Source organism: Balaenoptera musculus, chromosome 5, assembly GCF_009873245.2.
Source record: "Balaenoptera musculus isolate JJ_BM4_2016_0621 chromosome 5, mBalMus1.pri.v3, whole genome shotgun sequence".
Taxonomy (NCBI): Eukaryota; Metazoa; Chordata; class Mammalia; order Artiodactyla; family Balaenopteridae; genus Balaenoptera; species Balaenoptera musculus.
The window spans coordinates 41,514,519-41,542,094 of record NC_045789.1 but is presented as its reverse complement, the minus strand read 5'-3'; positions in this window follow the sequence as shown (position 1 = coordinate 41,542,094).

The following is a 27,576-nucleotide window of genomic DNA, read 5'->3' as shown; positions in this document are numbered from 1 at the left end:
GGTATATGTAAAAGTATGAAATTAGAACACTCCCTGACACCATACACAAAAATAAACTCAAAATCGATTAAAGACCTAAGTGTAAGGCCAGACACTTTCAAACTCTTAGAGGAAAACATAGGCAGAACACTCTATGACATAAATCACAGCAAGATCCTTTTTGACCCAGCCCCTAGAGAAATGGAAATAAAAACACAAGTAAACAAATGGGACCTAATGAAACTTAAAAGCTTTTGCACAGCAAAGGAAACCATAAACAAGACCAAAAGACAACCCTCAGAATGGGAGAAAATATTTGCAAATGAAGCAACTGACAAAGGATTAATCTCCAAGATTTACAAGCCGCTCATGCAGCTCAATAACAAAAAAACAAACAACCCAATCCAAAAATGGGCAGAAGACCTAAATAGACATTTCTCCAAAGAAGATATACAGATGGCCAACAGACACATGAAAGAATGCTCAACATCATTAATCATTAGAGAAATGCAAATCAAAACTACAATGAGGTATCATCTCACACCGGTCAGAATGGCCATCATCAAAAAATCTAGAAACAATCAATGCTGGAGAGGGTGTGGTGAAAAGGGAACACTCTTGCACTGTTGGTGGGAATGTAAATTGATACAGCCACTATGGAGAACAGTATGGAGGTTCCTTAAAAAACTAAAAATAGAACTACCATATGACCCAGCAATCCCACTACTGGGCATATACCCTGAGAAAACCATAATTCAAAAAGAGTCATGTACCAAAATGTTCATTGCAGCTCTATTTACAATAGCCAGGACATGGAAGCGACCTAAGTGTCCATCATCGGATGAATGGATAAAGAAGATGTGGCACATATATACAATGGAATATTACTCAGCCATAAAAAGAAATGAAATGGAGGTATTTGTAATGAGGTGGATGGAGTTAGAGTCTGTCATACAGAGTGAAGTAAGTCAGAAAGAGAAAAACAAATACAGTATGCTAACACATATATATGGAATCTAAGGAAAAAAAAAAAAAAAAGGTCATGAAGAACCTAGTGGCAAGATGGGAATAAAGACACAGACCTACTAGAGAATGGACTTGAGGATATGGGAAGGGGGAGGGGTGAGATGTGACAGGGTGAGAGAGTGTCATGGACATATATACACTACCAAATGTAAAATAGCTAGCTAGTGGGAAGCAGCCGCATAGCACAGGGAGATCAGCTCGGTGCTTTGTGACCACCTAGAGGGGTGGGATAGGGAGGGTGGGAGGGAGGGAGATGCAAGAGGGAAGAGATATGGGAACATATTGTATATGTATAACTGATTCACTTTGTTATAAAGCAGAAACTAACACACCATTGTAAAGCAATTATACTCCAATAAAGATGTTTAAAAAAAAAAAAAAAAAGGCAAAAAAAAAAAAAAAAAAGAGGAGTTCCTTTGAAGTGGATAATCCAGTTTAAAAAAACCCAGTTATACAGGTTGTAGAACTGTATCTGAGATACCAATGCAATTTTCTGAGATTTAATTAATATTCTAAATTAGTGTCTGGAATGCTTTATGTGTGGGTTAAGGGAAGACACCATTGAAATCTTGGTTGGTGCAAGGATTTATGGGTGTGTAAGACACAGGGAGTTTATTACTGCCGCTATATCTGAGGTGGATGCTTTTAGAAGTAGAATTTCTGGCCAAAAGCTACATCACATACTCTGGCAAATATGCTTCCTTATTTTGTCTCTTGATTCTTCAGTCCAAATGAATCCAAATTAATTGCATTTTTATTGATTTTATTCATATGGCTTAGCAAGGTCATCAGAAAGGAATCATTTTTATTTTTATCTTCATTTTGAGATGTGTGTCAAGGCCACTTGTAAAATAAAAGGCACCAGATGAGTGGTGTTCAAGATATCATTCTAAAGTCTTGAGTAGTAAACAGGGATTTAGAGAAAAGCTGCATCCAGGGGAGAGGTGTGCTCACAACGCTGCTTTCTGTTTTAGAACAGCTGCACGTTGACAGAGTACTGGCTTGGCTCCTGATTTATTTTCTCCTCCTAGAATATGTGTGAGTAGATTTCGTATCTCAAACTGCTTGGGCTTATCCAAACTTTCCTGGACGTTCTCCGTTTTCATTCCCATATCCTTATTGAGACCTGGTGGGAAAAAGTAAATGAAAAATAATAACAAGTGAAGATTTAAAAACCTGATACCAGTGAGAGTCAATGAATATCAGACAAAGTATTATTATTAAAAGTAGGTAAAATAGGAGGAAAAGAGTGGAGAGTGACTCTAGCACTCCAAGGAAGGTGGGGTAAAGATTAGGCTAGTGAATGACTGGAGAGAAAAAGATTTGGAAGTGTTAAGTGGGAGACCACAAGGCCAGAGAAAAGTCACCTTGCTACTTTCAAGGAGAAGTGAGGAAAACACAAGGGTGCTTGCTTAGGCTAAAGAGAATGTGCCTGTAGGGGGAGAGAGAGAGAGAGTATTAGAATGTCAATATATACACATAAAAATGCACTGGAAATAACAGTATTTTTTTCTACTCCTTTTTTGTTTTGAGTAGCCCAAGTAGGAATTGGCACTTCCAGTAAAGGTAGAAGGTAGAGAACAGTAAGAGGGCAACACAGATACTCAAAATAGTGTCATCTAACTCTTTGACCATCTAGTTAGCATCTCAACTGAGTCCATCTTAGGTTGTTTTCCTCAAACACAGATAGTGATACTGTGAGAATACTGGGAAGTGTTCCTGGGGAAAACTAATACAGGGACTGGGAGGTGGGAGCACGAAGGGAGGGTGGTTGAGCAAGACCGTGGGAGAGCTAATCCCTCAAGAGCCTCGAGGCCAGTATGGTCCCATCTCAGAGTGGTCTGATTAGGGGCAAGAGAGCTTTGATGTTCATACTTCTAAACCTGTGGTTCTCAACCTGAGATGATTCATCCCCCAGGGAACGTTTGACAATGTCTGGAGATATATTTGATTGCCACGCTGGGAGAAGTGTGATACTGGTACCCAGTGGGCAGAGGTCAGGAATGCTAAGCATCCTCCAATGCACAGGACAGACCCCTCCACCCCCACCATAAATAATTATCTGGCCCCAAGTGTCAATTGTGCTGGGGTTGAGAAACTCTGGTCTATGCCTGTCAGTCATTGGTTCAGGACTACCACCAGGATGGACACTTAGGGTCCCACGACGACTTTCTGGCAGTTTGAGGGCAGCAGGTGCTGGCTGTTGGGAGTGAAAATCCACCAAGGTTCCATGAGCATGAAGATGGCAAAGAAATCCTAGGGAGCATGGGCAGAGCACTGACCGGATATGTTACAGAAGCCTGGCAAATAATATCTCTGTCTTTTCCAACCTCACAACCTTCTCTATCTCAACAGTCATCTGGCTTAATATATTGGGACTACAAACACTGCCTTTCTTGATTGATGTCATTATGAGACCAGGAATCAAAAAATGCAAAACAGTATCTTTGGGTTGGATACAAAACTTGAGCTACCTCCCTCAATGCCAAGGCAAAATGTTTCTTGACATTCTCTTTCTGACTTAAATAATGAGCCACTATTTCACTCATCTTTTGCTCTACGGCCAGGCTAATATCTCCTGAAAGTATTCTAAATTGATACTCAGTAGCTTTCTAAGGTCATTTAAATTCTTAATGAAAAGTCACTCAAGGCTATAGTACAAAATAAATACATTGTTATTGATCATGCAATAAGGTATTAGGCTAATTTAATAGTGCTTCTCCCTGAGAGGTACTTAATTCACCAGTATAGTCATTTCTTAGCCATCGGAGATCCTGTTGTTTTTTCATGGCCTAGAAATAGTCATCTCTGATTTGCTCTGCTCCATGTGGCCACCTCGATATTCCAGGATGCCTCATCCCTGTTAAACTTCTTTTGCCTGTCGGCAAAGTGCAGTGACAGAATAAGGATTCATTACTCTTGAAATGACCCTTTCCACAATATCCTCTTTTTATCTCCTTAATCAGCAAAGTGGTGCTCTGAGCACCGGCGGGTTCACCGCCGAGAGGCACATTTATTACCGAGACACAAGCTGAATAATTGTGTATTTACCAACTTCAATTTAACCTCACAACTTGGCTGTCTCTTTCGACAAGGTGAGAAATAAGACCAAGGTCCTCCTCTCCCTGTAGCTCATCAATAACTATTCTCTCTCAACCAAAACTATTTTCATCGTCACCCTGGAATGCATGATTTGCTTTAGCACACAGTTTTTATCTTCAAAAGGAAAAGGTTTTGTTGTCTTGGTCAAAGCTTTAAGTCAACTAAAAATAGGGCAAAGGAAGGTAGCACTCCTCCCCCTGCCCCAGGAAAATGCATGTCTATGTGCAAGGGAAGAAGAGATTTATTTATTTATTTATTTAGAGAAGAACTGGCTAGTGGCATGCCTCAGGTCAATACATCACTTGTCTCATATAAAAAATAAATTGAAAATTATAGTAAAAATATGATATTAAAAAACATGTGTGCTCTTGGACCTCATAATTACTAAGGAAATAGTAGAAGTGTGCAGAGACATTAAGTATAGGTGTATTTATTGCAGCATTACTTTCAATTGAAAATTTAAAAAAATAACTGGAATGTCCATTAAGAGATGATCATGGTGAATTCATACAGTGAAAATTAAATGTACCTCTAAAAAGAGTAAAGTAAGTCTATGACAGCTGACATGGAGAGGTGTCCATGATATATTGTCCAGTGAAAAGAGAGAGTTTTAAAGATCACCTTTATAGATAGTTCCCAATTGTATAAAAGAAATTTTTATTTGCATTAAAAATCTGGGTGGTTATTTATCAAACCGTTAACAGAGTTTTCTCTTGGAGGCAGGATGACATTGGTACTCAACCAGGAACAATTGTTTGTCTGGCAATGACTGGAGACCTGTGTGTTTTTGTCACAACTGAGGGTGGTGCTACTGGCATGTAGTGGGTCGAGACCAGGGAGCTGCTAAACATTCTACAATGTACAGGAAAGCCCTCATTATGCCAATAGCGCCATGTTTTAGAAACCCAGGATTAGAGAGATTTACACTTTCTATTTTTATGCTCTTTGGTGTTGTAATTTTGGGCAAAAATCTTGCTTTCCTTTTATTTTAATCAAAATTAATAAAATATATCCATTTTGAGAAAAAATCCCTGATTATAGCACAGTTCATTTCTATGTAGATTTCAAGCATAACACAGATCAAATTATGTAACCTTCTTGAGGTAATTCTTAGGTCATTGTATATTGTAGATATTGTTAGCAATAATAAAAATATGTGTCATAAAATTCTATCCTTTGAGGAGGTAGAGTGGAGATGAAGGAGTTAAAGGAAAAACTAATTGAACTTCAGGTAACTGTCTTAATTATTTTTAGAGTATTATTTCATGTAACATATGTGTAATCTCCTTCCTGAACTGTGGGCTTTCCTCCTTGCCTGTAGTTGCTATGTTCATAAGATGCATACTAATTTAAATAACAGTCAAACCATGATCTATATAGAAGGATGTTTATTGAAGCACTGTTTATAATAGAAAAAAAAAATGGAAACAACCTAAGTTGTTTCTAAGTTGTTCTAAGTATGTCAAAAGGGGAATGTCTAAGTAGATTTTGGTATATTTATACAATGGATTACTAGACAGTCTATTAAAGAGAAGTGGATCTATATGTTCTGACACAGCATGAGATCCATGACATTGTTAAAGGAAAAGAGCAAGTTGCAAACTAATATGTCCAGTATGATCCTCTATTGTAAATAGATACATATGTAATATATGTATCTGTATCTATATACTTATGTGTTTGTTGTGTGTGTGTGTGTGTGTGTGTGTGTGTGTGTTATAACTATGTCTGTTACAAACAAAGGTAAAAATTCAGGAAGAATTCACACCAAACTTTTAAAAGGGTTACCAAGATCTTAAAGTTGGATGGGGTGATTATGGATGTGAGTATGGGTGATTTTACTTTATTGTACTTTTATAAATACATACATACATAGGTAATCCCTAAACCAGAGGTGCCTACCAAAGCAACTGTAATTGTTTTTTGGACAATATTTGCTAATAAAACAATCAGGAGTCTAACATATAAATTAACTATGTAAATTGAATTTTCATTGAAATTTTGTTTAATATTTACAAGTTATTAAACTATATTAGGAGGATGGGTATAGAAATTTAGTAAATATGCTGGATTGCATAATTCTTGCCTTTTTTCATCTAGGCACCACAAGTGGGTTGAGGTGCTATTTATTAGAGGAGACACTGGGTATGCTTAGCATGATGAAAAAATAGTAATAGCTAATGCATACCCAGTTTCACTACAGGCTATGTAGTCACTGTTCTATGTGCTTAATTGTCACAACAACCCCATTCAATGAGTTATATTTTATACCTATTTTACAGCTGAGCACACCGAGACACAGCAAGGTTAAGTAACTTGCCAAACAAATAAGGAGGAGATCCAGGATTTGAATCTAAGCAACCTGGTTTAAGTTTACCTGTATGAATCATTAAATGATTGCAAAGTCCAGATTACCTAAAGCAAAACTCAATGTGACGGGTCATGCAATGTGATAAACCTGGTGCTGTGATGACACAAAAACCAGACTGGAGCCTCACTGTAACCCTCCTACTTCAAGCAGCACTAGACCACCAGAGTAGAAGCTCCTTTTATGAGCTCAGAAAGCGAAAGGACAACATGTGAACCCTACAAACACTATCACCTACTCACCCATGCTTCAGGTTTGGTTTTAGGAAAACCTTTTATTCTTTTATTTGACCAGGTTGAGGCAGAGTCTTTAGCAGCACAGAAGGTAACCGTGATTTAGAAAGACTGAGGTAGAGCCTTCCAGTAGGAGGAGTTGAACCAGGAGAACTCTGTCATCACCCCAATCAATATTCCTCCTTGTCAGCAGCAACCCAAGACTGGCAGAGACAAATTTTTTCTCTGAATTCAGTACAGCATCAAAGTCCTAAATGATGCATAGAATTCTGCGGCCAGCCCTCTGGGCTTAAATGTTATAATCAGAGTCAGGGCAGGCGCCTTTCACCTCAAGAGTGTGACAGGCTAGGGGTCTTACTTTTTCTTTTTTGGAAGGGCAGCACAAACATACTTCTGAAAAGACTTTCACAGTCCCCCACTGTGAATAGAATTTCTGTAACTCTGAAGCTTCTGGAGGCAGGTCATACAAAATACCTTTTTTCTCCACCTTTCTGTTCTTCTAAGTTTGCCAGGAAAACAATAATAGTCTGTAGGTGGTCTTATGAACTGAATTGAAAAGGGGAGCTTAAAGATGGTTTATCGCTTGTTAAGCATGGGATGGGCCTCAACTTTCAAGAATACCACACTAGTGTTTGTTTTCTACTTTAACAAATATTGGTATTTCTGAATTTCATCCTTTTGAAAAATATAATTAATGGAATTTGGTGAAAACAAAGAGTAGGAAGGTTAATTAGACAAACTTAGGCATATCATTCTGCAGTATTTTTTGTAAATTTGGTGCCGGCCAATTTGTGTCTTCCCTAAAATTCCTATGTTGAAGCTCTACCCCCAGTGTGATGTTATTTGGAGATGGGGCCTTTGGGAAGTAATTAGGTTCAGATGAGGTCATGAGGGTGCGCCTTTAAAATGGGATTAGTGTCTTTATAAGAAGAGGCACCAGAGACCTTCTTCCTCTCTCTCTTTCTTCACCAGTGTGCACTGAGGAAAGGTCATGTGAGGACACACTGAGACCTTGCTGGCACCTTGATATTGGGTTTCCAGTCTTCAGAACTGTGAGAAATAAGTTCCTGCTGTTTAAGGCCCCCAGATTATGGTATCTTGTTGTGGAAGCCTGAGCTGAAAAAGACAGTGCTCTGATCACTTAGCATTTTTCTGCTTATTGAATGAACTTTTAGTCAATACTTTTCTTATTATGCTAAGAAGATTTTATTTTCTGTTCCAATAGACCAATTTGAAAACCAGCCTTGTATTGGTAGTGTCAGTATGACTGTAGAATTGTGGCCCAGTGTGAGAGGGTTTTAGATAGTCATCATGACAATTATTCCTGACCTTGGCTCCCATTGCATACATACTCTCCACTCAGAAAATGCCCTTATCCTTTACTGCACATTACATTAAATGTCTTAATACATCTTAGTTTTCTAGCTCAGTTAGTCTGTCAATGTATTTTGATATATGCGACCACAGTATTTGCCTTTGTGTAGAAAACTGGGACTTGTAATCTTTAATCAAAACTTAGCAGCACTGAAAAGTTGTTCTAAGAAGAAACTTTAGAGCCCTAAATAATTTTGTTATTAGAGAATGAAAAGCAAAGAAACCTTGTACTCATGGGGTAAAGAAAAAAAAATAACACAAAAGGAAGTGGGGAGAAGATAAAAGATGAAAGGGAAAACAAAATAAATGAACAAAAGAAGAAGAAAAGGGACTTCCCTGGTGGCATAGTGGTTGGGAGTCTGCCTGCAAATGCAGGGGATGTGGGTTCGAGCCCTGGTCCGGGAAGATCCCACATGCCTCGGAGCAGCTGAGCCCGTGTGCCATAGCTGCTGAGCCTGCACTCTGGAGCCCGTGAGCTGCAACTACTGAGCCCACGTGCTACAACTACTGAAGCCTGCATGCCTAGAGCCCGTGCTCCACAGCAAGAGAAGCCACCGAATGAGAAGCCCATGCACTGCAATGAAGAGGAGCCCCTGCTCACCGCAACTAGAGAAAGCCCGCATGCAGCAACAAAAACCCAACAAAGCCAAAAAAATAAATAAATAAAAATTTAAAAAAAGAAGAGAAAACAGAAACTTCAAATACTGATTCTTTGAAAAAAACCAATGAAATTGATTAATTTTTTGAGAATGATTCAGGATAAAAGAATGCAAGCAGGCAAGTACAATGTCATGAATGAGAGACGTGACATGAACACAAATACAGATGCATTTAAAGTGTTATAAGAGAATACTACATTCAACTTCATGACAGCAAATTTGAAAATCCAGACACTTCCTAGCAAAATATTAATCACAAAAATTGATTCAACAAGAAGTGGAACCCTTGAATTGTCTGATAAATCTGGGGAATATTGATAACTGAGAAACGATCTATCATTAAAAGAAGGCAAAAGGTTTATACAGTCTGAAGAGAAACCAGAGTATCATAAAAGAGCTACTAGGACAAGATGGGTTCCAGCTGAGTTATATCTCACCTTAAAGAATAGATGACACATGTGCAATTGAACTTATTGCAAGCTATAGAAATGATTGATAAGACTAATGAAATATATAAAGCCAGAATAACTTTTAATTTATTTTATTTATTTTTGTCTGTGTTGGGTCTTCATTGCTGTGTGCGGGCTTTCTCTAGTTGCGGCGAGCAGGAGCTACTTTTCGTTGCGGTGCATGGGCTTCTCATTGTGGTGGCATGTCTTGTTGAGGAGCATGGGCTCTAGGCACACGGGCTTCAGTAGTTGTGTCTTGCAGGCTCTGGAATGCAGGCTCAGTAGTTGTGGAGCACAGGCTTATTTGCTCTGTGGCATGTGGGATCTTCCCAGACCAGGGCTCGAACCTGTGTCCCCTGCATTGGCAGGCAGATTCTTAACCACTGAGTCACCAGGGAAGCCCCAGAATAACTTTTTTTTTTCTTAACATTTTTATTGGAGTATAATTGCTTTACAATGGTGTGTTAGTTTCTGCTTTATAACAGAGTGAATCAGTTAAACATATACATATGTTCCCATATCTCTTCCCTCTTGCATCTCCCTCCCTCCCACCCTCCCTATCCCACCCTCCCTATCCCACCCTTCTAGCTGGTCACAAAGCACCAAGATGATCTCCCTGTGCTATGCGACTGCTTCCCACTAGCTATCTATTTTACATGTGGTAGTGTATATATGTCCATATATACACTACAACTCTCTCACTTTGTCCCAGCTTACCCCTCCCCCTCCCCATATCCTCAAGTCCATTCTCTAGTAGGTCTGCGTCTTTATTCCTGTCTTGCCCCTAGATTCTTCATGACCCTTTTTTTTTTTTTTAGGTTCCATATATATGTTTTAGCATATGGTATTTGTTTTTTTCTTTCTGACTTACTTCACTCTGTATGACAGTCTCTAGGTCCATCCACCTCACTACAAATAACTCAATTTCATTTCTTTTTATGGCTGAGTAATATTCCATTGTATATATGTGCCACATCTTCTTTATCCATTCATCTATTTATGGACACTTAGGTTGCTTCCATGTCCTGGCTATTGTAAATAGAGCTGCAATGAACATTGTCGTACATGACTCTTTTTGAATTATGGTTTTCTCAGGGTATATGCCCAGTAGTGGGATTGCTGGGTCGTATGGTAGTTCTATTTTTAGTTTTTAAGGAACCTCCATACTGTTCTCCATAGTGGCTGTATCAATTTACATTCCCACCAACAGTGTATGAGGGTTCCCTTTTCTCCACACCCTCTCTAGCATTTATTGTTTGTAGATTTTTTGATGATAGCCATTCTGACCTGTGTGAGATGATATTGCATTGTAGTTTTGATTTGCATTTCTCTAATGATTAATGATGTTGAGCATTCTTTCATGTGTTTGTTGGCAATCTGTATATCTTCTTTGGAAAAATGTCTATTTAGGTCTTCTGCCCATTTTTGGATTGGGTTGTTTGTTTTTTCGATATTGAGCTGCATAAGCTGCTTATAAATTTTGGAGATTAATCCTTTGTCGGTTGCTTCATTTGCAAATATTTTCTCCCATTCAGAGGGTTGTCTTTTTGTCTTGTTTATAGTTTCCTTTGCTGTGCAAAAGCTTTTAATTTTCATTAGGTTCCATTTGTTTATTTTTGTTTTTATTTCCATTTCTCTAGGAGGTGGGTAAAAAAGGATCTTGCTGTGATTTATGTCATAGAGTGTTCTGCCTATGTTTTCCTCTAAGAGTTTGATAGTGTCTGGCCTGACATTTAGGTCTTTAATCTATTTTGAGTTTACTTTTGTGTATGGTGTTAGAGAGTGTTCTAATTTCATTCTTTTACATGTAGCTGTACAGTTTTCCCAGCACCACTTATTGAAGAGGCTGTCTTTTCTCTATTGTATACTCTTGGCTCCTTTATCAAAGATAAGGTGACCATATGTGCGTGGGTTTATCTCTGGGCTTTCTATCCTGTTCCATTGATCTATGTTTCTGTTTTTGTGCTAGTACCATACTGTCTTGATTATGGTAGCTTTGTAGTATAAACTGAAGTCCAGGAGTCTGATTCCTATAGCTCCGTTTTTCTTTCTAAAAATTGCTTTGGCTATTCAGGGTCTTTTGTGTTTCCGTACAAATTGTGAAATTTGTTGTTCTAGTTCTGTGAAAAAAAGCCAGTGGTAGTTTGACAGGGATTGCATTAAATCTGTTGATTGCTTTGGGTAGTATAGTCATTTTCCCAATGTTGATTTTTCCAATCCAAGAACATGGTATATCTCTCCATCTATTTGTATCATCTTTAATTTCTTTCATCAGTGTCTTATAATTTTCTGCATACAGGTCTTTTGTCTCCTTAGGTATGTTTATTACTAGGTATTTTATTCTTTTTGTTGCAATGGTAAATGGGAGTGTTTTCTTAATTCCACTTTCAGATTTTTCATCATTAGTGTATAGGAATGCAAGAGATTTCTGTACATTAATTTTGTGTCCTGCTACTTTACCAAATTTATTGATTAGGTGTAGTAGTTTTCTGGTAGCATCTTTAGGATTCTCTATGTATAGTATCATGTCAACTACAAACAGTGACAGCTTTCCTTCTTCTTTTCCGATTTGGATTCCTTTTATCTCTTTTTCTTCTCTGATTGCTGTGGTTAAAAATTCCAAAAATATATTGAATAATAGTGGTGAGAGTGGGCAACCTTGTCTTGTTCCTGATCTTAGTGGAAATGGTTTCAGTTTTTCTCCACTGAGGATGATGTTGGCTGTGGGTTTGTCATATATGGCCTTTATTATGTTGAGGTAAGTTCCCTGTATGCCTACTTTCTGGAGTGCTTTTATCATAAATGGGTGTTGAATTTTGTTGAAAGCTTTTACTGCATCTATTGAGATGATCATATGGCTTTTCTCCTTCAATTTGTTAATATGGTGTATCACATTGATTGATTTGCATATATTGAAGAATCCTTTCATTCCTGGGATAAACCCCACCTGATCATGGTGTATGATCCTTGTAATGTGCTGTTGGATTCTGTTTGCTAGTATTTTATTGAGGATTTTTACATCTATGTTCATCAGTGATAGTGGTCTGTAGTTTTCTTTTTTTGTGACATCTTTGTCTGGTTTTGGTATCAGGATGATGGTGGCCTCGTAGAATGAGTTTCAGAGTGTTCCTCCCTCTGCTATATTTTGGAAGAGTTTGAGAAGGAAAGATGTTAGCTCTTCTCTAAATGTTTGATAGAATTCGCCTGTGAAGCCATCTGGTCCTGGGCTTTTGTTTGTTGGAAGATTTTTAATCACAGTTTCAATTTCAGTGCTTGTGATTGGTCTGTTCATATTTTCTATTTCTTCCTGGTTCAATCTTGGAAGATTGTACATTTCTAAGAATTTGTCCATTTCTTCCAGGTTGTCCATTTTATTGGCATACAGGTGCTTGTAGTAATCTCTCATGATCCTTTGTATTTCTGCAGTGTCAGTTGTTACTTCTCCTTTTTCATTTCCAATTCTATTGATTTGAGTCTTCTCCCTTTTTTTCTTGATGAGTCTGGCTAATGGTTTATCAATTTTGTTTATCTTCTCAAAGAACCAGCTTTTAGTTTTATTGATCTTTGCTATTGTTTCCTTCATTTCTTTTTCTTTTATTTCTGATCTGATCTTTATGAATTCTTTCCTTCTGCTAACTTTGGGGTTTTGTTGTTCTTCTTTCTCTAATTGCTTTAGGTGTAAGGTTAGGTTGTTTATTTGAGATGTGTCTTGTGTCTTAAGGTTGGATTATATTGCTATAAACTTCTCTCTTAGAACTACTTTTGCTGCATCCCATAGGTTTTGGGTCGTTGTGTTTTCATTGTCATTTGTTTCTAGGTATTTTTTGATTTCCTCTTTGATTTCTTCAGTGATCTCTTGGTTATTAAGTAGTGTATTGTTTAGCCTCCATGTGTTTGTATTTTTTACAGATTTTTCCTGTAATTGATATCTAGTCCAGAGCATTGTGGTCAGAAAAGATACTTGATACGATTTCAATTTTCTTAAATTTACCAAGGCTTGATTTGTGACCCAAGATATGATCTATCCTGGAGAATGTTCCATGAGCACTTGAGAAGAAAGTGTATTCTGTTGTTTTTGGATGGAATGTCCTCTAAATTTCAATTAAGTCCACCTTGTTTAATGTATCATTTAAAGCTTGTGTTTCCTCATTTATTTTCATTTTGGATGATCTGTCCATTGGTGAAGGTGGTGTGTTAAAGTCCCCTACTATGATTGTGTTACTGTCGATTTCCCCTTTTTTGGCTGTTAGTATTTGCCTTATGTATTGAGGTGCTCCTCTGTTGGGTGCATAAATATTTACAATTGTTATATCTTCTTCTTGGATTGATCCCTTGATCATTATGTAGTGTCCTTCTTTGTTTCTTTTAATAGTCTTTGTTTTAAATTCTATTTTGTCTGATATGAGAACTGCTACTCCAGCTTTCTTTTGATTTCCATTTGCATGAAATATTTTTTCCATCCCCTCACTTTCAGTCTGTATGTGTCCCTATGTCTGAAGTGGGTCTCTTGTAGACAGCATGTATATGGGTCTTGTTTTTGTATCCATTCAGCCAGTGTATGTCTTTTGGCTGCAGCATTTAATCCATTTACATTTAAGGTAATTATCGATACATACGATCCTATTACCATTTTCCTAATTCTTTGGATTTGTTATTGTAGGTGTTTTCCTCCTCTTGTGTTTCCTGCCTAGAGAAGTTCCTTTAGCATTTGTTTTAAAGCTGGTTTGGTTGTGCTGAATTCTCTTAGCTTTTGCTTGTCTGTAAAGGTTTTAATTTCTCCATCAAATCTGAATGAGATCCTTGCTGGGTAGAGTAATCTTGGTTGTAGGTTTTTCCTTTTCATCACTTTAAATATGTCCTGCCACTCCCTTCTGGCTTGCAGTGTTTCTGCTGAAAGATCAGCTGTTAACCTTATGGGGATTCCCTTGTATATTATTTGTTGTTTTTCCCTTGCTGCTTTTAATATATTTTCTTTGTATTTAATGTTTGATAGTTTGATAAATATGTGTCTTGGTGTGTTTCTCCTTGGATTTATCCTGTATGGGACTCTCTGTGCTCCCTGGACTTGATTAACCATTTCCTTTCCCATATTAGGGAAGTTTTCAACTATAATCTCTTCAAATATTTTCTCACTTACTTATTTTCTCTTTCTTTTTCTCTTCTTCTCTCTGGGACCCCTATAATTCAAATGTTGGTGCGTTTAATGTTGTCCCAGAGGTCTCTGAGACTGTCCTCAATTCTTTTCATTCTTTTTTCTTTATTCTGCTCTGCAGTAGTTATTTCCACTATTTTATCTTCCAGGTCACTTACCCATTCTTCTACCTCAGTTATTCTGCTATTGATCCCTTCTAGAGAATTTTTAATTTCATTTATTGTGTTGTTCATGATTGTTTGTTTGCTCTTTAGTTCTTCTAGATCCTTGTTAAACGTTTTTTGTATTTTCTCCATTCTATTTCCAAGATTTTGGATCATCTTTACTATTATTATTCTGAATTCTTTTTCAGATAGACTGTCTATTTCCTCTTCATATTTTAGGTGTGGTGGGTTTTTACCTTGCTCCTTCATCTGCTGTGTGTTTCTTTGTCTTCTTATTTTGTTTAATTTACTGTGTTTGGGGTCTCCTTTTCACAGGCTGCAGGTTCGTAGTTCCCATTGTTTTTGGTGTCTGCCTCCAGTGGCTAGGTTGGTTCATTGGGTTGTGTAGCCTTTCTGGTTGAGGGGACTAGTGCCTGTGTTCTGGTGGATGAGGTTGGATCCTGTCTTTCTGTTGGGCAGGTCCACGTCTTGTGGTGTGTTTTGGGGTGTCTGTGACCTTATTATGATTTTAGGCAGCCTCTCTGCTAATGGGTGGCATTGTGTTCCTGTCTTGCTAGTTGTTTGGCATAGGTTGTCCAGCACTGTAGCTTGCTGGTCATTGAGTGGAGCTGGGTCTTGGCATTGAGATGGAGATCTCTGGGAGATTTTTGCCGTTGGATATTATGTGGAGCTGGGAGGTCTCTGGTGGACCAACGTCCTGAACTTGGCTCTCCCACCTCAGAGGCACAGCCCTGATCCCTGGCTGGATCACCAAGAGCCTGTCTTCCACACGGCTCAGAATAAAAGGGAGGAAAAAAAGAAAGAAAAAGGTAAAATAAAATAAATATAATAAAGTTATTAAAATAAAAAACAAAAAATAATTATTAAAATTTCTTTTTAAGTAATTTAAAAAAAGAAAGAAAGAAGAGAACAACCAAACCAAAAAACAAATCTACCAATGATAACAAGCGCTGAAAACTATACAAAAAAAAAAAAACAAAAACGGACAGACAGAACCCTAGGACAAATGTTAAAAGCAAAGCTATACAGACAAAATGACACACAGAAGTATATGCATACACACTCACAAAAAGATAAAAAGGGAAAAAAAAAATATCGTTGCTCCCAAAGTCCACCTCCTCAATTTGGGATAATTCGTCGTCTATTCAGGTATTCCACAGATGCAGGGTACATCAAATTGATTGTGGAGATTTAATCTGCTGCTCCTGAGGCTGCTGGGAGAGATTTCCCTTTCTCTTCTTTGTTCGCACAGTTCCTGGGATTCAGCTTTGGATTTCGCCCTGTCTCTGCGTGTAGGTTGCCTGAGGGCGTCTGTTCTTCACTCAGAGAGGACGGGGTTAAAGGAACAGCTGATTCGGGGGCTCTGGCTCACTCAGGTTGAGGGCATGGAGGGGTACAGGGTTCGGGGTGAGCCTGCGGCGGCAGAGCCTAGGGTGACGTTGTACCAGCCTGAGGTGCGCCGTGCGTTCTCCCGGGGAAGTTGTCCCTGGATCACGGGATGCTGGCAGTGGCGGGCTGCACAGGCTCCCGGGAGGGGCGGTGTGGAGAGTGACCTGTGCTTGCACACAGGCTTCTTGGTGGCGGCAGCAGCAGCCTTAGCGTCTCATGCCCGTCTCTGGGGTCCGCGCTGATAGCCGCGGCTCACGCCCGTCTCTGGAACTCCTTTAAGAGGCGCTCTTAATCCCCTCTCCTCATACACCAGGAAAGAAAGAAGGAAGAAAAAGTCTCTTGCCTCTTCTGCAGGTCCAGACTATTTCCCGGACTCCCTCCCGGCTAGCTGTGGTTCGCTTCCCCCTTCAGGCTGTGTTCACGCCGCCAACCCCAGTCCTCTCCCTGCGATCCAACCTCCGATGCCCGAGCCTCAGCTCCCAGCCCCACCCGCCCCGGTGGCTGAGCAGACAAGCCTCTTGGGCTGGTGAGTGCTGCTCGGCACCGATCCTGTGTGCGGGAGTCTCTCCGCTTTGCCCTCTGCACCCCTGTTGCTGCGCTCTCCTCCGTGGCTCTGAAGCTCCCCCCTCTGCCACCCGCAGTCTCCGCCCGTGAAGGGGCTTCCTAGTGTGTGGAAACCTTTCCTCCTTCACAGCTCCCTCCCACTGGTGCAGGTCCCGTCCCTATTCTTTTGTCTCTGTTATTTCTTTTTTATTTTGCCCTACACAGGTACGTGGGGAGTTTCTTGCCTTTTGGGAGGTCTGACGTCTTCTGCCAGCGTTCAGTAGGTGTTCTTTCGGAGCTGTTCCACATGTAGATGTATTTCTGATGTATTTGTGGGGAGGAAGGTGATCTCCACGTCTTACTCTTCCACCATCTTGAAGCTCCTCCTCCAGAATAACTTTTTAAATATCAAAATCTGATAGAGAGATTATGAAAGATGACTATAGACTAATCTCATAAAAATCTAGAAGGTAAACTTCTAAATAAAATGTGGATAAATAGATTTTTGTATGGTTAATTTCTAGATTGTGAGGATAGTTCAATATTAGAAAAATCTAATATGTAATACATTAGTAAATTAAAAGAAAAATCCTATGGTATAATTAGACACTGACAGGCATTTGATAAAATTATTAGTGTTTATAGAAACACTAAGTAAAATAAGAATAGTAGGAAACTACCTAAATATAACAAAGGCTATTTACTTTTAAAAAGCAACTAGTATTCTAAATATTAAAACCACTTCAGTTAAAATGAGCAACTAGGTAGATGTGCTGGCAGTCATTCTCACACAATACAATCCTTGAGGGTCTAGGTAATGCAATAAGAGAAGAATAATAAAACACTTGCATTAAACATTAAAAACAGATAGAATTAATTCTTTTTGTTAATATAAATACATACTCAGAAAATCTAAGAAACTCTAGTAAAATGACCTATTTGGATTAATAAGATAATTTATAAGTTGAGTATAAGATGAATTTACAGAAATCAATAGTTTTTCTCTATTGTAAAAATTAAAACCTAAAAGAGAAACAAATTTATTTACAATAGTAATTGAAACAGTAAAATATTAGAGAAAACATTTAACAAATAAGGCCAGTACCTGTATTACATAGACCATAAAGAAATCATGGAAGGCCATAGAACAAGATCTGAACAACCTGGAAGAATTCTGATTCTCACAATATTGACATATACATTTAATGCAACTCCACTAAACATCATAGCAGATTTTCTGTGAGGTATGGGAATTAGATATAAAATTATTTAAAATTTTACATGGAAGAATAAATCTATGAGAACAGACAAGCAAAATTAAAACTAAAAAAACAAATAATAAAAGAATAGTGAGGGGGAGAAGTGATAATAGATATTAGAACATACTAAAAGAATCACTCTAATAAGTAGAATATGATTTTTCATAGGAATAGACAAAAAAAGTCCTGTGGGACAGAATTGACAATACAGACATAGATATGACTCTATATAAAAATTTAATATATATTTAATATCTAAAAGAAATGGGATATTTAACAAATGATGCTAGCTCAACTAGAATAAAATTGGAATAAAACTGAATTGAATTCTTTCTTATGCCATATATAAAAATAAATTCCTGATGGACTGAAGACATAAATGTAAAACATAAAATAATTAAAGCCCTTCAAGAGAATGGAGTGGAGTACAGAATTCCCTCTCATAGTGTCTCTTCAGTCAACAACTTACCCATGATGGCCCTTCAAATATTATACCACTTTTAGGATGGCTTTCTCACCCAAAAACATACAAAATAAGTGAACTAACAGAGTTGATACTTCAATTATCGTATCAGGCAGAACACCATTTACTTGACACTGTAGTTTTCAATCAGAGAGAACATCATGTATAATAGATTTGAATTGTGCATCTTGTTTGGATGAACCCAAAATATTTTGCCTTGCATATACCCGTCAAAGGAGAAGGATGAAGAGGTAGTATTTCCTACATATTTTCAATCTGTCATGCACATATATTATTTCCACATTTTGAAATGTTCTAGTTTCCCTTTTATGTTTATCTAAAGGTGTTTTCTGGACAATTTGAATACAAGATAATCATGAACTTCCCCAAAGTTTTAAATATTGGTGGAGACAATGGGAAAGAAAGGAAAAAACAGAGTCTAAAACATACATGCATTTTATGTGTGAACTATATTTACTTTCAAATTGTTTATGATGATTATTATTATTTTAAATAGTTGAAGGTTGTTTTTTTTTTTTTTTTTTTGGCCATGCTGCACAGCTTGTGAGATCTCAGTTCCCCAACCAGGGATTGAGCCCAGGTCACGGCATTGAAAGCCCAGAATCCTACCACTAGGCCACCAGGGAACTCCCTTTTTTACTATTTACATATACTTGTTTTCACTGTTTACTGAATATGCTTTTCTATCTGTGAAAATTATTTGGGTATCTCCTGAGTTGTAATAAAACACGTCATCATTTCCCCCCTTAAAATTAGGGGAAATAGTTTTTTATTGTGGTAAAAAACACATAATATGAAATCCACGTTCAATAAAATTTTAAGTATATGTCCACCTCTTCGTGCAGCAATCTCTAGAACTTTCAACTTGCTTCACCGAAACTCTGTACCCTTTAAGCCACAGCTCCCCACTCCCCCCTGCCTCCAGCTCCTGGTAACCCCTATTCTACTTTTGCTCCTATGTGTTGGAATGTTGTTAATGCAACAGGGTTTTTTTTTTTTTTTAACATCTTTATTGGAGTGTAATTGCTTTACAATGGTGTGTTAGTTTCTGCTTTATAACAAAGTGAATCAGCTATACATATACATACATCCCCATATCTCCTCCCTCTTGCATCTCCCTCCCACCTTCCCTATCCCACCCCTCTAGGTTTTCACAAAGCACCGAGCTGATCTTCCTGTGCTATGTGGCTGCTTCCCACAAGCTGTCTATTTTACATTTGGTAGTGTATAATGTAATGGGTTTTTAAATGTGGCAGGATTTTTTTAAAAATTAAGGTTTTAAAGTCAGAAACAGGCTTATATGTACAACACAGGTAGAAGTGAGGGCAAGGTGAAATAATATTCTTAATATTAACTGTAAACCTAGAAGCTAGAAAAAAAAATAGGGACATATTTACCAATTTAAAATTTATGTTTAGAAAAGACACCATACCCACAGACAAGGGATTGATTTTCTAATAATATTTGTTTAATACAGATGACAAAAAGCTGTCATTTATACTATAGAAAGAACTCTTTTTTTTTTAGATTCCATATATATGTGTTAGCATACGGTATTTGTTTTTCTCTTTCTGACTTCACTCTGTAGGACAGATTCTAGGTCCATCTACCTCACTACAAATAGCTCCATTTTGTTTCTTTTTATGGCTGAGTAATATTCCATTGTATATATGTGCCACATCTTCTTTATCCATTCATCTGTCGATGGACACTTAGGCTGCTTCCATGTCCTGACTATTGTAAATAGTGCTTCAATGAACATTGTGATATATGACTCTTTTTGAATTATGGTTTTCTCAGGGTATATGCCCAGTAGTGGGATTGCTGGGTCATGCTCATACCATGAATGTTATCCAGCCTATATTGAATTTAAAACTATACCAGTTGACCTGAAAAAATTTCTATGCAGTATTGTGGAATGAAAAAACCATGAGGCAAAAGAATGTGAATGATGCAATCTCATTTTTTTGGTAAAGCTGTAACATATATTTATGTGCCAATGTGTATGCATGTATACATATATATACATGTATATGCATTTATACATGTTTGTATATGATGAAGTGTACATGGAGAAAAATACAGACAACACACTCTAGGTTGTTCACATTGGTTAATTCGGAATAGGGCTAAGTGGGAAAAGACTGTGTTTTTAAAAAGCACCTGTGGGGCTTCCCTGGTGGTGCAGTGGTTGAGAATCTGACTGCCAATGCAGGGGACACGGGTTCGAGCCCTGGTCTGGGAAGATCCCACATGCCACGGAGCAACTGGACCTGTGAGCCACAATTACTGTGCCTGCGCGTCTGGAGCCTGTGCTCCGCAACAAGAGGCCGCGACAGTGAGAGGCCCGCGCACCGCGATGCAGAGTGGCCCCCGCTCGCCGCAACTAGAGAAAGCCCTCGCACAGAAACGAAGACCCAACACAGCCAAAAACAAACAAATAAATAAATAAATAAATTTATTTAAAAAGCACCTGTGATGTATAGCAAGGATGCCTCCAGTGGTACGTAATGGTCAATGCTGACTTAACTAGCTTAAACAATGAATATACATATTTAAAAAAATTTTTTTTTAATTTATTTATTTTACTTATTCTTTTTTTTTTTTTTTGGCTGTGTTGGGTCTTCACTGCTGCACGCGGGCTTTCTCTAATTGAGGCGAGCAGGGGCTACTCTTCATTGCGGTGCGTGGGCTTCTCATTGTGGTGGCTTCTCTTGTTGCGGAGCATGGGCTCTAGGTGCATGGGCTTCAGTAGTTGTGGCACGCAGGCTCAGTAGTTGTGGCTCACGGGCTTAGTTGCTCTGCAGCATGTGGGATCTTCCCGGACCAGGGCTCGGACCTGTGTCCCCTGCATTGGCAGGAGGATTCTTAACCACTGCGTCACCAGGGAAGCCCAATGAATATACATATTATTTCAAGTAACAAAAAGTGTTGAAGTAGGGTAGGCTCAGTTTGATTAATTCCAGGGATAAATTATGTTTTCAAGGAAAAAGATACCTTTATCTTTCTACACTGTCATCCCCAGGATGTTGGCTTTGTTCTTGACTATCTCTCCCTGAGGCCATAAGATGACGTTCAAAACTCCAGGCACCACATGCAGTCATAAACATGTCCATGGTTTATGTTTATTTTTAGAAATGAGGAAACCTGTCCTAGAAGCCTGCCCCAACATCAATGGCCAACAAGGACTATGGAATGTCCAGTACTGGTTTTACTGAACAGATTTACCCTGAGGCTTTGGATGGGATTCCCATTTCTGAAGTGTGGACCCCTGAATAAAACTGGATTAGGGTTTGCAAGGAAGCAGAGAGAAATGCCTATCTGGCAAGCATAGTGCCTGCTACATATGACCTAATCCAATATGTAGTGATACAGAAATGTATGTGCTTGTGTATTGTATGAAGACATTCATACAATTAAATTTCAAAAAGGGAGCAAATCTCCTCACTGAGAAAAATCATAGCAACTGTTCAATGTATAATTTTAGAAATGCAGTACGACGGCTTCTTTTTAGAGCTTTCAAATTTCAACCCAAATGGAGAAAATTTGCTAGAAAACATGTAACTCCACCACCATGAGAAAGAATACTACAATGTTTTTGTGTCACTTAACTGTGTAAGAGGTTTACCATTTGCCCCACCCCAAAACAAGCAAGCCATTAATCTTCAGACAATACAAATGGCTTCCCCTCTTCCTCTTTTAAAATTTATTTAAGGAAAGCTTTGTAGCGTCTCATCAATCCCTATGCAATGTGTAGGATTATACCTTGTGAACCTATTGTGTTGACTTTTAAGATAAGAGCTCTTAAGGATTTTTAAACCATCAAGCAGTATCCATCAGAACAAATAAATGAGACATTGCTCTATTCTTTTCAGGCAGGATGCATTCTGTGCCCTATCTTTTCCGTGACCTACAAGGTTTTAGGAGAAGAGCTTCCAGAGTTTTATTGGCAAAGCCACTATTAGGACTTCCCTCTCTCTTCCAAGCTCTTTGAGGGTCAGCCTTAAAGCAAGCATTAAGCGAATGGCTAATGGAATTAAAGGTATAATAATAGAAGGATATAGTGAGACAATTGTATTAACAAGAAATAAATCATGTTGAATGTAAGGTAAGTGTTTTTTAATTGATTGATGGGAAGGATGCGCCACAGGTTTTGTCGGGGACTAACAGCCATTTACCTCCCCATCTAACAGTAAAAAGCCAAAATGTAGAAAAAAAGATAAGAAAATTATGCAGTGGGAAGATAAATTATTCAGAGAAGATGGCCATTTTGTGCTGACATCACTAATGTGAAAAGGCATTAAATCTTTGACACTAGCTTCATTCCTTAGGAGCTGTGGGGTTAAAACAGTGTTTTGTACTAGAGATAAAAACTGAAATGACTACTCCTGAAGCTTTCCTCTGTGCCATGGCTTCTAAGGTAACTGGATACCTGAGGAAATAGCCAGTTCTGTGCCTTCCAATTTGAATACCAATCTTACACTTTGAAAGCTAGTGCTTCTGTCTGTATTATTATAACAATCTAGCTGTCAATATTTTTCACCCAGTTGGCAAAGCTTATGTGCCCTGATGTCAAGGATAGAGAGCTACATGGAAGACATTTTAAGTACTATTGGGTATAGAAAAAACTTGATGCTGAATTTCATAACTAAATGCCTTTTATTGTACTCTCACCTTTACCAAGTCCCCTCTTTGAGTTTAGCTCCTTTTATAGCCTACCATAATCCTCTTTCTCTTCAGTTATTCTTACTACTTAGTTACTAGGACAGTCCACTTCAGACCAGCCATCCTCTAGAGACTTCTTATTGTAAGATGTGGATATGAAGTAGAGTGGGTAGATTCAGTCTATGTGTGGGCAAGGGGCTGTGCTTCTTGAAACAACTGCTTTGAGAGTTACTTCAGATCTGCCCCCTTACTGCCATTACAGATTTTTTCTGCCTCAGGTTACTTTATTAACTAGCTTTATAAACTGTAATCCAGGAAATTTATTCTCCATAATGTTAGAAACAACATGTAACACAAATCAACAAAGAAATCAGTATCTCTGAACTTTGGCATTTCTAGTTTTGCAGGGAGATTTAAATTATTTGGTCTTTCTTTTTTTCTATTGTTGGAAAGGAGTAGGGCTGACAATTACTGGACACCTGCTATGAGCCAGGCACCAAGTTAAGCATTTTGTAGACATTATTTAAAATTTATCCCTCACAATTATTCTTTGCAGTAAGTATTATCATTTCACAGACAAGGAAAACAAAGTTTAGAGGGATTAAGCTCAGATTGCTAATTAGAGGTAAGGGGTAATATTAGAACCCAGGGATGCGTGAGATTGCAAAGCCTGCACTGTCTCCTCATACCAGACTGTGGCAGTGGTGTTTTGAAGCTCTATGAAATATTGCAGCTGAGTGGAAGGTCTGACTAAGAACCTCTAAGATTCTTCCAAACGTGATTATCATAGATTGGGTTCTCTGGAAGCAGATGTTAAGAAGTTTGGGATGCAAAATATTTATTAGGGTGAAAAAAAAGGAGAGGAAGCAGGATGGGGCAGAGGAAGTAGCCAAACGGCAATTCTAGTCCAATAACACTTTGGCCAACCCTGTGAGGAACTTTGGAGTAAACATTGCATCTGAGCATCCTGAAATGGGTTGAAATGAGCTGTCCTTTGTCCCCTGACCTTGCTTGGTCAAGCTGCTCCAGGAAGGGTGTGATCTCCTGCAAGGAGGCTTGAAAGCTCCAGGAAGGAACTGAACAAGAGCCAGCAAGTCCTTCCTTGAAAGTGGATCTGGACAGCATATCTGTGTCTATCTCTCTAGTAATTTCAGAGTTTCTATAATGGACCAGTAAATGGTTTCCTTTGTCATTGTTTTGATTGTATTATCCAGTGGAATAGGGGATATGTGATGGTGAATTTGGATAAAGAACTCAGGCTTGAATTCTTTACATATAGCCTTACTCATTTTCTTCTGAAAGAGTTGGAGAGTTTTACTCTGATTTTGTGTCCAAAGACCAATGACTCTTCCAACTATCCCTCCTGATGTCTATTTCTTTCCATTGCAAAGATCAAGTTGATCGAATTTATCTTTGTTTGGCATTACTTATATCTTCCACATTTTTCTGAATACTCAGTCCTCTTCTTGGCTGACTCAGTTCTCTGTATCTTTTATATTTACTGATCTCAACATTAGTCTATAGTTTTGTTCAGTCGACTTTCATTTCTACTACAAATTTTAGCCAATAAGAACATAAATTTTAAAATATCCTCCCTAACTACTTTTTATGTTATAATGGCCTATGTATTAAAAAAAAAGCCTATCTATGTAGTTCTCTAGATATATTTCATCATAAATTTTTCTTCAGCCAGTATTATGACCATGTAATATGACATAGTCACTACAGATCATCCTATTGATAGCCTTTGTGAAATAAGGCAGGAGTCATACTTCAGTTCTTCAAGGTTCACCACTTGCTCCATCTGAAATATTATTTTTAATTACCTTCTAGAATTTTTGTTACTGTAGCCCATCATCCTATTTATCTTTACTGACTTTGTGGTCAGTGTTTTCCTTGTCTAAAGCATCCACCAAGTTTACATAAAGTTTGTTATTTTGCTGACAATATTCTTCCAACGCTAATAATCTCAATGGCTGTCTTGATAATGCAACATTTTTTCTTAAGAGTATGTACCTTCTCCCATGTGTCTTCTTGGAATACGGTTATGGTGGGGGGATTGGCAACTTCCCCCCTCCTTCTGGCTCCATCATAGCTAAATTATGACTTATATGAATGTAATCATCCCAATCCATTCCCATGGTAACAAATCACCTTTAAGACTAATGTAGCACTATATGATTCTGGTAGGATTCAGGTAAACAAGGAAGGGAATTAAAACTTTTATATAGAATAATGGGAAAAAATGGATACCAAAGGTAGAATTGACTCTTGGTTAGTGGAGGAAAGTTTCATTTCTGTTTGACTTTAGACCAGGGTCTTATCAACCTCCATATTGGTGACATTTTAGGTCAGGTAATTTTTTGGTGGGAAAGGAGGCTGTCCTCTGCACTGTAGTATGTTTAGCAGCATCTCTGGTCTTTACCCATTAGATGCCAGCAGCACCACTCCCTTCACCTGTGACAACCAAAAGTGTCTCAGCATTCTCAAATGTTGCCTGGGGAGCAAGATTGCCCCAGATTGGAAACCACTGGCATAGACTATACTTCTCAGGGGTGGTAGTTTGGGAGAGGTAAGAAGGAGGAGTTGTAGAGCGATTTGTAAAAGGAAGAATTTGTGGAAGGCAAGGGAAAGTCAAGTCTGAAGTAGGGGGCATTGTCCATAGAGAATTTCCTTTCTCACATAGGTTTAAGTCTTAAACTACCATTCCACTGGAAATTCAAGAGAAAGTTCAAGTGTACTAGAACTTTAATCTTTTCCTTCCCACACTGTAATTTTCTGAAATTTCCTTAACATTTTAATAAAGGTATTTGCATTTTACTGAACAGCTAGCACCAAGTCTTGGAGACAGTCCAATTCAAATATGAGAAGAGGCTCATGGGTTTTATTATGGTGGGGGTTCAACCCTAGACCAGTCAGCTAGGGTCAAGGGAGGTTGCTCTTTGTATCATGTAAGTTTCTGTCGCAACCATGTGGCTGAGAATAAGGAGAAGCAGTTCCTAAAATAAGTATAATATTAAATTAAATTATTGGGTTCTTACTATATGCCAGGAACCATATTAATCATTTACTTGTATCATTTCATTTAACTCTTTTAAAAATTTATTTATTTATTTTTATACAGCAGGTTCTTATTAGTTATCTATTTTATACATATTAGTGTATATATGTCAATCCCAATCTCCCAATTCATCACACCAGCAACCCCCCACCTCCTGCCACTTTCCCCCCTTGGTGTCCATACATTTGTTCTCTACATCTGTGTCTCTATATCTGCCCTGTAAACCAGTTCATCTGTACCATTTTTCAAGCTTCCACATATATGCATTAATATACGATATTTGTTTTTCTCTTTCTGACTTACTTCACTCTGTATGAAAGTCTCTAGATCCATCCACGTCTCTAACAAATGACCCAATTTCGTTCCTTTTTATGGCTGAGTAATATTCCATTGTATATATGTACCACATCTTCTTTATCCATTCGTCTGTCGATGGGCATTTAGGTTTCTTCCATGACCTGGCTATTGTAAATAGTGCTGCAGTGAACATTGGGGTGCATGTACCTTTTTGAATTATGGTTTTCTCTGGGTATATGACCAGTAGTGGGATTGCTGGGCCATATGGTAATTCTATTTTTAGTTTTTTAAGGAACCTCCATACTATTCTCCATAGTGGCTGTAGCAATTTACATTCCCACCAACAGTGCAAGAGGGTTCCCTTTTCTCCACGCCCTCTCCAGTATTTATTGTCTGTAGATTTTCTGATGATGCCCAATCTAACCAGTGTGAGGTGATACCTCATTGTAGTTTTGATTTGCATTTCTCTAATAATTAGTGATGTTGAGCAACTTTTCATGTGCCTCTTGGCCATCTGTATGTCTTCTTTGGAGAAATATCTATTTAGGTCTTCTGCCCACTTATTTATTTTTAATAAATTTATTTATTTATTTATTTTTGGCTGCATTGGGTCTTCGTTGTTGTGTGCAGGTTTTCTCTAGTTGTGGCAACTGGGGGCTACTCTTCATTGCAGTTGCACAGGCTTCTCAATGCAATGGCTTCTCTTGTTGTGGAGCACAGGCTCTAAGTGTGCACAGGCTCTAAGGCTCTTCAGTAGCTGCAGCACACAGGCTCAGTAGTTGTGGCTTGCGGGCTCTAGAATGCAGGCTCACTGGTTGTGGAACACGGGTTTAGTTGCTCCACGGCATATGGGATCTTCATGGACCAGGTATTGAACCAGTGTCCCCTGCATTGTCAGGTGGATTCTTAACCACTGTGCCACCAGGGAAGCCCCTGCCCGTTTTTTGATTGGGTTGTTTTTGTTTTTAATATTCAGCTGCATGAGCTGTTTATATATTTTGGAGACTAGTCCTTTGTCCGTTGATTCATTGGCAAATATTTTCTCCCATTCTGAGGGTTGTCTTTTTGTCTTGTTTATAGTTTCCTTTGCTGTGCAAAAGCTTTTAAGTTCATTGGGTCCCATTTGTTTATTTTTGCTTTTCTTTCCATTACTCTAGGAGGTGGCTCAAAAAGGTTCTTACTGTGATTTATGTCAAAGAGTGTTCTTCCTATGTTTTCCTCTAAGAGTTTTACAGTGTCCGGTCTTATATTTAGGTCTCTAATCTATTTTGAATTTATTTTCATGTATGGTGTTAGGGAGTGTTCTAATTTCATTCTTTTACATTTAGTTGTCCAGTTTTCCCAGCACCACTTATTGAAGAGACTGTCTTTT